This window comes from Tachyglossus aculeatus, chromosome X3 (genome assembly GCF_015852505.1).
Source record: "Tachyglossus aculeatus isolate mTacAcu1 chromosome X3, mTacAcu1.pri, whole genome shotgun sequence".
In the NCBI taxonomy this organism is placed as follows: Eukaryota; Metazoa; Chordata; class Mammalia; order Monotremata; family Tachyglossidae; genus Tachyglossus; species Tachyglossus aculeatus.
This window is the reverse complement of record NC_052099.1, coordinates 8,788,307-8,801,981: the sequence shown is the minus strand read 5'-3', so window position 1 is coordinate 8,801,981 and position 13,675 is coordinate 8,788,307. Positions and strand designations below refer to the sequence as shown.

Sequence of the window (13,675 nt, the reverse complement as noted above, 5' to 3'; positions counted from 1 at the left end):
CCTGGCATAGCTAGAGGTATTTTTAGCATAACAGCAGCCAAGATAAAAAGACAGAAAGACTGCAGTTGGACAGGCCATAGTAGGTATCCACATGTGCTAGACACCCACTGCCTCCATGCCATTTTTCCCTGGCTGCTGCCCCGTTTTGCCCTGTGAATAAAGTAACCCTCCATGGGGGTAGAGGAGCCCTGGGCTTGTGTGTTTCATGTTCCCCTCCAAATAGGCTGCTCGCCATTACAGAAGGGCACAAATGAGAAAATGTCTTTTGTGTGGTTAAGGTGATGCATGTCTGTTCCCTTCTCTCTATGAAGGACCCCATGTAACAGAGATTGAAATAATCAGACATTGTGTTTCCATCACCTGCTTCATTTTAGATGAGCGAAGTGGAAACCTCCCGACAATCCACACACCTGACCTTTTCAGGCTGAGAAAATTCTCTCAAAGCGCCACTGATTAGGGCTGCCTCAGCTGAGCCTCCTTGTCAGCAGATCGTTAACAGAGGGATTATTAATCAGAGATTTATTTTCCTCCAGCGTATTAAGATGTATTTAACACAGAAGGGGCCCAGGCCTCTTCTTCAAATTCAGGAGGGTGCTAACCAGTTAGAGAGAAGGAGAAAGAGCTTCTCTCTCTTTCTGGTTGTGTGGTTGAAGAGGAAAATTGTGCTTTTAGTGGCATTAGTCACTTAGAGTACGTTAGTCAGTCGTATTTATTGGGTGCTTACTGTGTGCAGAACACTGTGCTAAGTGCTTGGGAGAGTACAATGTAACAGATACATTCCCTGCCTACAGAGAGCAGAATTGTTTCAATGAACATCCTTTTTTTCTCCCCCTCCCGCCCCTGAGTACATCTCTTTCAGAACTGCACATATAAAGTACTGCATGGAGGCTATAGCGTTCCCTACATCCAGCCCCCTCACTCTCTATTCCCAGGAGTAAGAATAATAATGTTAATAATTGTGGTATTAGTTAAGCGCTAGCTATGTGCCAAGCACTAGTAATAATGATTGCATTTAAGTGCTTACTTGAGTGCCAAGCTCTGTTCTAAGTGCTGGGAATACAAGGTAATCAGGTTGTCCCACATGAGGCTCACAGTCTTAATCCCCATTTTACAGATGAGGTGACTGAGGCACAGGAAAGTGATTTGCCCAAAGTCACAAAGCTAAGGAGCCGGGATTAGAACCCATGACCTCTGACTCCCAAGCTCTCTGGGATAGATGCTACATATAAGCTCGTTGTGGGCAGGGAATATGTCTACCAACTCTGTTGTTTTGTATTCATTCATTCATTCATATTTATTAAGCGCTTACTGTGTGCAAAGCACGGTACTAAGCACTTGGGAGAGTACAGTATAACAATAAACAGACATATTCCTGCCCATAACGAGCTCACAGTCTAGAGGGAGAGGCAGACATTAATATAAATAAAGAAATTACAGATACAGATATTTACAGAGCTTGTGTCCTTTGAAGCATCAGTACAGTGTTCAGCCCACAGTAAGTGTTCAATAGCTACCATCGATTAAGGTAATGAGGAAGGGGAGAGAATCTCCGTTGTCCCAATGTAGGGCTCTTCCTTCCCCATAAGGGGACGAGATACAGGCTGATGTTCTTAGCCTAAACTGGCACACAGCAATTTCAATGAAAAACACTTAAAAGTCCAGTGAAAATCACTTTTGTTACACTAAATGGATTTAATGGCCAGGAAAAAGGTATCAGAAGTTTTTGTCCTTTGATGCCAGCTGGTTCCTCTTTAGACTCTGAGCCCCGAAAGGGACAGGGACTGTTCAGCCTTCATTCAGCACAGGCCTGGGAGTCAGAAGGATCTGACTCTGCCACTTGTCTGCTGTGTGACCTTGGGCAAGTCACCTAACTTCTCTGTACCTCAGCTACCTCATCTGTAAAATGGGGATTGAGACTGTGAGCCCCATGTGGGACCTGAACTATGTGGAACCTGATTACTTTCTACCTACCCCAGCACTTAGGAAAGTGCCTGGCACATAGTAAGCTCTTAACAAATACCTTAAAAAAAATCAGTGCTGAAGCCTTCTCTACCACTTGTCCTCCCAGCCAGATTTCCCTTCTCATGTATGAGCTCTGTTTCCTTTCCATTCCAGCACTCGCAGCAGAAGTTTGCTACTCGGTATTCCTGCCCCTGAATTTTCTCCCAAGTTTCAGTTGGTTGTGAAAGCAAAATGCATCTTAATATTAGTAGCCCCCCCCCCTCTATTTATCATCACTGGTATTTATTGAGTGTTTACTCTGTGCAGGGGGTTGAACTAAAACTTTGGGAGAGTACGCTACAATATTGAGACTGTTAGCCCCACATGGGACAGGGGCTGATTTGCTTGTATCCACCTGAGTGCTTAGTGCAGTGCCTGGAAAAGAGTAAGCACTTAACAAGTAACACAATTATTATTATTATTATTAATAGTTGGAAAACACATTTCCTGCCCACAGGGAGCATGCAGTCCATTCACTGACTGTTATAGGGTTTTTTCATGGTATTTGTTAAGTGCTTACTATGTGTCAAACACTGTTCTAAGTCCTGGGGTAGAGACAAGTTAATTAGGTTGGACACTGGCTCTGTCCCTCATGGAGCTCACAGGCTAAGTAGGAGGAAGAACAGGAGAACTGAGGCACAGAGAAGTTAAGTGATTTGCCTAAGGTCATACAGCAAGTATTTGGCAGAGCTGGATTAGAACCCAGGTCCTCTGACTTCCAGGCCTGTGCTCCCTCCACTTGGCCATGCTGTTTCCCATAGTCTAGAATTATACTTTTTTTCCTAGCCTCTTTCCGTGGGGTGGGAGTAATGACATAAAGATAGGGCTTTGCATTTCCCCATCCTCCCCTTCTTTTGATTGGGGTCACCTTTCTGAGGCATACATTTTGGATTTTGACCTGACCCTGCCAGTGATTAAACATGGAGAAACAGCAGGCTAAGTAAGATCAAACATATTGGCAAATTTAGTCACCACCTGCGGCTGTGCAGCCAAACAATTTACTCAGGATGCATGCTTGAGAAAGCAGATAGCAAGAGTGAGCAAGTAATGAATGCACAGGACTTTCAGTCTCAACAAGCAAAACAATGAGGTTTACCCCATGCAGCATGTCATTTGCTCTTGCTCTGAAAATAGAATCAGAGTACCAACTTCTAAAAAACAATTTTAAAAGAACAAGTGCCATTACTGGAATTCAGATAGTTTATAAGCTTTCCTTTCCCATGAAGAGAACTCTCATTAAAAGAAAAAAAAAGATATATATGGTCTGTTAACCATTTCCCAAGTAGTCCATGTTGCTCCAGTTAATATTTATCAGACTCATACCACTTTTCTGTTTTCCACCTTTCTGTTATCCATCTGCCCACAGAAAACGTGTTTTATTGATTCATGAAGTTTCAGCAGACTTTTTCGGTAGTCCTGTTTATGTAAATTGGCTCCTTTTTCCAGCATTGACTGTGAGAAGAATATTAATGTTTAATTCTGAATTTACCTGACTAATTTACATACATCTGTGCTGTATGGTAAACCACATGCAAACCTACAGGGGAAAGGCCCAGCTCTGCTAACAAGTAACAGGCTATCTTTTCTTTTGACTTGCACAAATTGAGAAATATTGCCTGTGGCAAACATAATGGAAAACTGCATTTTTAATGCTCCCACACGCACTCATTTCTTTAAAAAGAAGGAAGCAGTTGACTGTTCTTAAAAATACAACTTCCCAAAGTGCAAAGATTGACACTGGATGCTGAAAAGGAAAATGCTTTTAGCTTTTGGAATTGATATTTGAGGGTTATATAAGGTCATGCAGCAACATTGCATTTGACTAATGGGACTTGGTGGTGTGTCTGAAAAAGCCAAAGCAAATACAGGTTCCAGAAAAGATTGTATGTAACCTACAGTGCTAAAAGATTAGAAAGACATCCAAAGTTCAAACCTTAGGTTTGTTTCCTTTTTGAGAAGAGAGGAGTAGAGCATATCATCAGTGTCAGTTAGGGTGCTATTATATGAGCCAAATGAAGTTTGGGAACTCGGCCTGGCTTGCTGATGGACTGACTCATGTTAGGCCTTTTGGAACTTGAAGTTTTGTTCTATGATAAAATATTCAACAAGTATTTCGTCCTTTCATTTCAGAAGGTTAAATGCCTCCTTCAATAGCTCTCTCTTTCATTTGAAGATTGCTCTCTCCCCTGAGATGGGAGGGCAGGCTCCGAAGCTGGTGCTTCATTGGGTTCGTCTAGGAGTTTGAGAGTTAAAATAAAATTCTCTGCTAATTGTGAAGGATATGCGAAGGCTGGCCAAATTAGGAAAAGGGATGGGAAATGAAAACTACTCTTTAAACAATGGAACAAGAACAAATAGAGATTTCTCCGACAGCATTTCTTACACAGCAGCTTATAATTACCTTCTTTCAAGGAGTATTTTAAATGAGCTAGTAACAATGGCTTGAAATGTAAACTGGTAGAGGTGCCAATTGTTCAGTTTTGGCAGCCCCAGCATATTGTATAATGAGCAGCCCCATTGAGGAGAGGCTTCTACAACGTTTTGGCATGTTTTGCTCTATGAAATGTTAGGCGGAATCCTTCAAGATGATATGAGAGACGTGCACTCTTTAAATGGCTAACAATCAATTTTCTCATAGTTCAAGTTAGGAGATCATATGATCTTCCAAGCAGGGGACGGCACCAGGAAAGAGGGAGGTGGGACTTTTGTGAAGCTCAGTAGGAAGGAACCGAAGGTGCCATTTCCTTCTGCAACCAAAGTGCATGTGGGTGAACCTGGAGCTGACCCCCACGGTGGAGGGCAGTCTGGGCTGCTGTGGAAGAGGAGGGAGCTGGACTTCTCCCAGCCAGTTGCAGAGAGCTGTCATTGCTCCTGCCACCAGGCCGTGTGGGTTAAGGGAACCATGCGTGCATGGGGTTTCCCCGTTGCTGAACCAGGGGACAGAGAAGCCACTCTGGCAGGGCTGGAGGGTGGGACCCTTTTCGTCCCCGCAAAGTAGGAAAGTGGAGTAAATGGAACCGACTGTGTACTAGCTCCTCAGGAGGGTTCGTGCTGCCTGAGTTCCAGCTACCCATTGGTCGGACCAGAGCGAGGAAAGCAGAAAAGCACCTTCAAGAAGTCTTGTATTGGTTTTCTTTTTATTTTAAAAAATGACAAAAAAAAATATCCTGGAACCAACAGTGGTACAAAGCAGGGGAGATTCCCCCTCCCTGCCCCCAGCATGGCCGTGCATAGGAGGTGGGCACTAGATTGCATCATATGACTAACGGGGGAGGCCATGCCATATTGGATTATGATAATCATCATAATAATCATGGCATTTTCTAAACTGTGAGCCCACTGTTGGGTAGGGACCGTCTCTGTGTGTTGCCAACTTGTACTTCCCAAGCGCTTAGTACAGTGCTCTGCACACAGTAAGCGCTCAATAAATACGATTCATTGATTAAGTGGTTAGTATGTGTCAAGCGCTATACTAAGCACTGGGGTAGATACAAGATAATGAGCACTAAGTGCTCTGCACACAGTAAGTGCTCAATAAATATGATTGAATGAATGAATAATGAGGTCCCACATGGGGCTCACAGTCTAAGTAGGAGGGAGAACAGGTACTGAAACCCTATATTGCAGCTGAGGAAACTGAGGCACGGAGAAGTTAAGTGACTTGCCCAGGGTCGCACAGGTAAATGGCAGAGCCAGGATTATAACCTAGGACACCCTGACTCCCAAGCCCATGATCTTTCTATGAGGCCAGGATTAATAATAATGATAATAATAACAATAATGGCATTTAAGTGCTTACTATGTGCAAAGCACTGTTCTAAGCGCTGGAGAGGATACAAGTTGATCAGTTGTCCCGCGTGGGGCTCACAGTCTTAATCCCCATTCTCCAGATGAGGTAACTGAGGCACAGAGAATTTAAGTGACTTGCCCAAAGTCACACAGCTGGCAAGCGGCAGACCTGGGATTTGAACACATGACCTCTGACTCCCAAGCCCGTGCTCTTTTCGCTGAGCTCTTCGCCTTGGAATTGATAAAATTGATAGGATGCCCAGACATATCCGTAAACCAACCAGACACCTCTTATGCAAGTTGTACCCCCATTGCTGACCCAAGGAAAGAAAGCACTGCTCTTCAGGAAGATATATTTGAGGCTTGGCTCCCTCACCATGTAGAATAAACTCAACCTTTAAGGTTTTGGTTTAATAAATGCATTTATGTCTTGAATCGCTTGGATGTTTCCTGGTGCCAACTGATTCATGGGACAAACAGGCCGTGCCTGCAGGGGGCAAACTAACAGCATGGAAAACAATTTTCACAGATGCCGCCTCCTTCGTAATGGTCTGAACAGTATCAGCCTTGTTAGCCAGGAAACAGGAAGATTCGCAACTATAACTTTTGGGGGGATCTGGCACTTTAAGAAAAAAAAAAAAAGCTTGAATGAGCTTGTGGAAACAAGATTATTTTGTGTGAGACAGTGTCCTCGGGATGCCTTCGGGTTGGCCTATAAGTCAGCCCAGTTTGACAGCTGCTACCTGGGGGGGTGATTCCGTCAATTGGAAGGATGTAGGCATGTCAAGGCAAGGCAATCCTGAAGCAGGACTAGTAGTATGTGATTATGAAACGCTGAGCCATGTTGTATGGCAGTCCTGCTAATGTTAGCTTTGCCCTGGACTGTGTTAGGCTCCAAATCGACTTGTCTACCAAAAAATTATCTTCAAAAAATATGTTTGCCCTGCACATGTATTCATAATGTGAAATTGATTCTTGAATTTGGAGGATATAGTACCCACTGACTTGTATTTTACTAAATACTGAGAGTTTAATTGATACGTAACTGACGATTTTATAAAGGAGGTGTGGCTACCACTGTTGTATTTGTGAAAACTGTCCTTAGGGTAGTGGCACCGGAGGGAAATTTTTCCTGTGGCTCCTCCACTCACCCCATCTCCTGCTTCTCAGCACCAGCCAGTGTACACTTCAGCACAAACAATAAATATCTGCAAAGTTCTGCAAGAACTAAAAGATAAATTGGGGTGAAAGTTCTTGTGGAACTTGAAAATTTGTATAGAAAAAATAGAAGTAGAGCATTCAAGTTTCCTCTAAAGATTTCAGATCTTATTTTTGTCTTTTTCCAGCTTGGTTTCAATTAGACTGCTTTCTATGATGCTAAAGATCATGCATGAGTATTTGGGAGTGCGATATTCTGAACAAGTCAGGGCTTTTCAGGGCTTTTCTGGAATTTTAAAATAAGATAAGTCTGGTAAGACTTCTTTTGCCGGATAGAATTTAGGCGATAGTGCTGTATCTAATCTGCTGTTGTATCAGTGGTGTCGTGTTTAACCATTCTAAAATATGGTATTGGCAACTTCTTAGGAAAGGGTGTTTGCTTTACTTTTTCTATTTTAAATAGGGAAGAAATAGTCAAATAGAGTATTTCTATTGATCAGAGGTTAGTCCTGATCACTGTAGAATAAATCATACCTAGATAGGAAGATGTGACTCAATATATGTGTTGTTCAAAACAAGGAATATAGTTCATTCAGTCGTATTTATTGAGCACTTACTGCAGAGCATTGTATTAAGCGCTTGGGAAAGTACAACAATAAACAGACACATTCCCTGCCCACAACGAGCTTACAGTCTAGAGGGGGGCGACAGACATCAATACAAATAAATAAATTACAGATATGTACATAAGTACTGTGATGGCTTGATTGGAGTTACTGGAATTTTGACTCTTCCTCATGTCTTGCTTCCAGCCTCTCTTTCTCATGGGTTATTTTTGAATAGACTGAGAATAATAAAGATTCTGCCCTGCATATTTTTTATGGTATTTGTTAAGCACTTACTATGTGCCAGGCACTGCACTAAGCGCTGGGGTAGATACAAGCTAATCAGGTTGGGCACAGTCCATGTCTCACGTGGGGCTCACTGTCCTAATCCCCGTTTTACAGATGAAGTAACTGCGGCACAGAATCACAAAGCGGGCAAGTGGCAAAGCAGGGATTAGAACCCAGGGCCTTCTGACTTCGAGGCCTGTACTCTGTGCACTGGGCCACACTGCTTCTTATTTTGAGGGTCAAATATTCCATTCCCTAGTTTCCTTTAGTGCTTATAACTTTTAAATCAATTCTGTGGCACTTGATATTTGCAGAAATGTAAAATAGCTAATTATCTATTCCCCATTGAACCCTCACATCTCAAAAATCGTACGTGGTGGATCTCTCCACTCTCCCCCCAGCCCCCTCTGCACCTGCTCATCCCCAGAATAGAAATTGATCACATCTGGTGGAAGGTGCGTGATAGTTCTCTCTTATGACTGTTTAAAAGAGGGAAAGGTGGATTTGGAAGGCAGGAGTCTTTTAGCATTTGTGTATGGTGTGGGAAAAGAAGACAGATAATGAAACTTTCCAAAGTCTACCCTGTGAGTAATATATGTGGATCTGAGAGGACCAGAAGCTGGTCATTTTTCAAGTTTTAAGATGAAGATAGAAAGGAATGAAGAAATAAAATATTTAAAATATTTTAAAATAAAAATCTCTCGCTCCGTCCCTTCTCCCCTCCTTAACTTCCATCTTCAACTGCTCACTCTCCACTGGTTCCTTCCCCTCTGCCTTCAAACATGCCCATGTCTCTCCCATCCTAAAAAAACCCTCTCTTGACCCCACCTCACCTTCTGGTTATCACCCCATCTCCCTCCTACCATTCCTTTCCAAACTCCTTTAACGAGCCGTCTATACGTGCTGCCTTGAATTCCTCAACACCAACTCTCTCCTCGACCCCCTCCAGTCTGGCTTCCGTCCCCTACATTCCACGGAAACTGCCCTCTCAAAGGTCACCAATGACCTCCTGCTTGCCAAATCCAACGTCTCATACTCTGTCCTAATCCTCCTCGACCTCTCAGCTGCTTTCGACACTGTGGACCACCCCCTTCTCCTCAACACGCTATCCAACCTTGGCTTCACTGACTCCGTCCTCTCCAGGTTCTCCTCTTATCTCTCCGGTCGTTCATTCTCAGTATCTTTTGCAGGCTCCTCCTCTCCCTCCCATTCCCTTACTGTGGGGGTTCCTCAAGGTTCGGTTCTTGGTCCCCTTCTGTTCTTGATCTACACTCACTCCCTTGGTGACCTCATTTGCTCCCACGGCTTCAGCTATCATCTCTACGCTGATGACACCCAAGTCTACATCTCTACCCCTGCTCTCTCCCCCTCCCTCCAGGCTCACATCTCCTCCTGCCTTCAGAACATCTCCATCTGGATGTCTGCCCACCACCTAAAACTCAACATGTCCAAGACTGAACTCCTTGTCTTCCCTCCCAAACCCTGCCCTCTCCCTGACTTTCCCATCATCGTTGACGGCACTACCATCCTTCCCGTCTCACAAGCCCGCAACCTTGATGTCATCCTCGACTCCGCTCTCTCGTTCACCCCTCACATCCAAGCCGTCACCAAATCCTGCCGGTCTCAGCTCCGCAACATTGCCAAGATCCGCCCTTTCCTCTCCATCCAAACCGCTACCCTGCTCGTTCAAGCGCTCATCCTATCCCGTCTGGACTACTGTATCAGCCTCCTCTCCGGTCTCCCATCTTCCTGTCTCTCCCCACTTCAATCCATACTTCACGCCACTGCCCAGATTGTCTTTGTCCAGAAACGCTCTGGGCATGTTACTCCCCTCCTCAAAAATCTCCAGTGGCTACCAATCAACGTACGCATCAAGCAGAAACTCCTCACCCTCAGCTTCAAGGCTGTCCATCACCTCGCCCCCTCTTACCTCATCTCCCTTCTCTCCTTCTATAGCCCAGCCCACACCCTCTGCTCCTCTGCCGCTAATCTCCTCACCACGCCTCGTTCTCACCTGTCCCGCCCTCGACCCCCGGCCCACAACATCCCCCTGGCCTGGAATGCCCTCCCTCCCCACATCCGTCAAGCTAGCTCTCTTCCTCCCTACAAGGCCCTACTGAGAGCTCACCTCCTCCAGGAGGCCTTCCCAGACTGAGCCCCCTCCTTCCTTTCCCTCTCCATCCCCCCCGCCTTATCTTCTTCCCTTCCCCACAGCACCTGTATATATATGTATATATGTTTGTACATATTTATTACTCTATTCATTTTACTTGTACATATCTATTCTATTTATTTTATTTTGTTAATATGTTTGGTTTTGTTCTCTGTCTCCCCCTTCTAGACTGTGAGCCCACTGTTGGGTAGGGACCGTCTCTACATGTTGCCAACTTGTACTTCCCAAGCGCTTAGTACAGTGCTCTGCACACAGTAAGTGCTCAATAAATACGATTGATTGATTGATTGTTTCAAGTCACCCAGCAAGGCAGGCAGGGCTTAATTTCTCAAGGAGGCTAGAAAGGCTAAAATGTTTCCCTTCATCAGCCTCTATTTGATGGCTTGAGCAATAGCATAAGCAGACAACTCTTCTCCCCATCTTTTGTTTTAATCTTTGGTACTCTAAACCACCAAAATAAATGAGGACTTTTCTGCATTTGGAGTATAGTAAGCATATAGGATGCCGTACAGAATTTTAGGTGGGAAAGGCCTTTTCTAATAGGCCTGAGCAGGGCCTCCATTTAGTTGGGGATTGCAAATTGAATGCAAGTGTGATCATGTGGCATTGATCACGAGTCAGTTGGCTTGTTCTTGGAGAATAATAATAATAATAGCATTTATTAAGTGCTCACTATGTGCAAAGCACTGTTCTAAGCACTGGGGAGGTTACAAGGTGATCAGGTAACACCGTGAGCCCATGGGGGCTTACAGTTATAATCCCCATTTTACAGATGAAGCAGCTGAGGCACAGAGAAGTTAAGTGACTTGCCCAGTCACACAGCTGACAATTGGCAGAGCCGGGATTTGAACCCCTGACCTCTGACTCCAAAGCCCAGGCTCTTTCCACTGAGCCATGCTGCTTCTCGGCATGGCCTGGGAGTCAGGAGGACCTGGGTTCTCATTTTGGCTCTGCTACTTGTCTTCTGTATGACCTCGACCAAGTCACTTCACTTCTCTTGGTCTCAGTTCCCTCATCTGTAAAATGGGAATTGCGACTGTGAGTCCCACATGGGACAGGGACTGTGTCCAAACTGATTTGCTTGTATACATTCCAGTGCTTAATACAGTGCTTGGCACATAGTAAGTGCTTAACAAATACTAGTATTATTATTATTATTATCATCAGCTGTTAATATGAAATATTATGCCAGCCCCTGATATCTTTGCAGTGGTTTCCCCCTTGGCTGAGGACCCAGAGGAAGCAGGGCAGTGAAGAGATAGGTTAAGATTGTGGATTGTTTTGATCTTTCTTTTAAAGAAGAATGTAGCCCATCTAGTAGCTGAGTCAATAAATGACTTCATGGTGTATATTCATTCATTCAATCGTATTTATTGAGCACTTACTGCGTGCAGAGCACTGTACTAAGCGCTTGGGAAGTACAAGTCGGCAACATGTAGAGGTGGCCCCTACCCAACAACGGGCTCACAGTCTAGAAGGGGGAGACAGACAATAAAACAAAACGTGTAGACAGGTGATATATTTTCCCCTTAGGTGGAGGAAGGTATAAAACCTACTTGATTATTTGCCAAAGAACTCTTCAGTTTGCCTGGATTACTTAGCAGGGCTTTTTATTTGTAAGAGCCACAAGGTAATTTTCCTAAATCTAGGATTTCTCATAAATAGAAAATTTAGGATGACCCACATAGAGCCAAACAACCTCTGAATTAAATGATTAAAAGGTTTGGTCATGCTCTGGGCATGTGTCACCTGTAATATTACCTAGCACTCTAGCCAAAATTGCATATGAATTACGTTCACATAGTTTAAAATGAATTTCTCTCAGCTTGGAATCTACGGGGGGGGGGGGGGGGGGGGGGGGGTGTGTGTGTGTGTGTGTGTGTGTGTGTGTGTGTGTGTGTGTGTGTGTGTGTGTGTGTGTGTGTGTGTGTGTGTGTGTGTGTGCGCGCCTGTGCACATGCACAATTTTTTAACCTCTTCAGGAATAAATAATGCAGAAACTGATAGGATTCAAATTTTCTCAAGTAATTCATGGTTATCTGTGCACACGCAATGAGTATTTAGTGAGTTCACATTTTCAATAGGGTCCACAGGAAGGACACCATTTCCTGGATTAAACCACAGAGCGCAAATTTAAGGCCCTAAATATTACACCAGTTACTCTAAATGTCAGTAGAGGGAGTTTTTCCAACTTTGATGTAGCGAAAGCTTGCAGCAAAGCCAGCTGTTAGCACTTTTTAACTGCCTGTCAAAGTGAACAAGGGGAAAAGCATCATTTCTGTGTATTTTGGTCTTGCAATTAAGAAGAGGAGCACCTTCTCCCATGTAGCTCTCCACAGATGCTGAGCAAGAGCGCCAGGGTACATTACTCTTTGCTTCATTGTTTTGTCATAATGTTGCATCTTTCAGTTCCTCTTTGTGGCATAGTAACATTGATACCAACCCCGCGGATGTGTGGATTGGTTTTAAATTTGTTTAGAGTCGAGATTGTATGCTCTCTCCTTTGAATGAGTGTTTCTGTGTGTGCCCGTGAATCATTTTGTTTTTCTCCAGCCCCAGAAAGACACAGTTACCTAATAAACAGAGAAGGGAAATGAAACATTCAAGCCTCTTTTTTAATGTTGGTGTTTAGTTGTGTATGGTGAAATTGATATAGATGTAGTTCTCTTTTATATTCAAAAGTGATGCTTCTGAGGCAGTTGTGGCTGAAAGGGCCAATATGGGACTGACCAGTTTGACCACTCCATGTACACACAATTTTTTTTAAAATAGCTTAAGTTATTTCAAATCTAATTGTAAACCCATGTGCTTCTCAACTGTCATCTGCTTTTTTAGGGACCAAGAACCTGTTCTAAGAGAAAGGATAGGAAAAGAGAATAAGAAGCACTAATTAGGGTGACTTTCTTTGGGGGTTGCAAAGTAAATATACACAATTGTTGAGAGATCTTGTACGCCTATGTAATTCCATCCCAAGCGCTTAATACAGTGCCCTGCACACAGTAAGCACTCAATAAATACGATTGAATGAATTTGCTGTTATACTTCATGGGTTGAGGGAGAGTAATCATTGAAACCTAGGGAAAGTTTACAGCCTCCTCCTGAGGAGGAGTATACCATTTCTTCCTCAAATTATTTATAGCATGAAACATGTCATATTTTGGTAAAGTCTCTTTGATGAATTCCATCCTGCTTTATAGCACTTTACAAAGAAAATATGCCATTGCAACACAGTACTTTCTCAGTAGCATATTGTACTTATAATAGCAAGATGGAGGTGGCCATGCTAGTTTAGTCATACCAAACTCAGAGCCAATTTCTGCGTAAACCTCTAATTGAATTACCTGCAAACCACTGACAGATGAGCTCTCAGGACCTACAAAGTTTTGCTTTTCCCTAGAAGAAACAGGTCAGCTTAAATTCCTACTTGTAATTATCTGTTTGTTCTTGCCGGTGGTTTCACCTTGGGGCTCTGATGGGCCCCATTATCCACAGGGTGGGAGAAATGGTGCTCTGCAAACATGATGGTTCAAAGATAGTTTTTGACCTAAGGAAATTTGATCCCATACAACAAGCAAAACGGTGGACTGTTTTAATAAAATCAATCTGATGGGTTTACATAGTGCCAGAATTCCTCTATGAGTTAGTCCTCCTCTGCAGATGA

At 43.7% G+C, this 13,675-nt stretch overlaps 1 protein-coding gene across 2 annotated transcripts in view; it reads left to right on the top strand.

The window, feature by feature from the left end:
- The window catches only part of EFNA5 (ephrin A5), a 271,847-nt gene that overhangs the window by 246,641 nt on the left and 11,531 nt on the right, over positions 1-13,675 (top strand). The window lies entirely within an intron of this gene.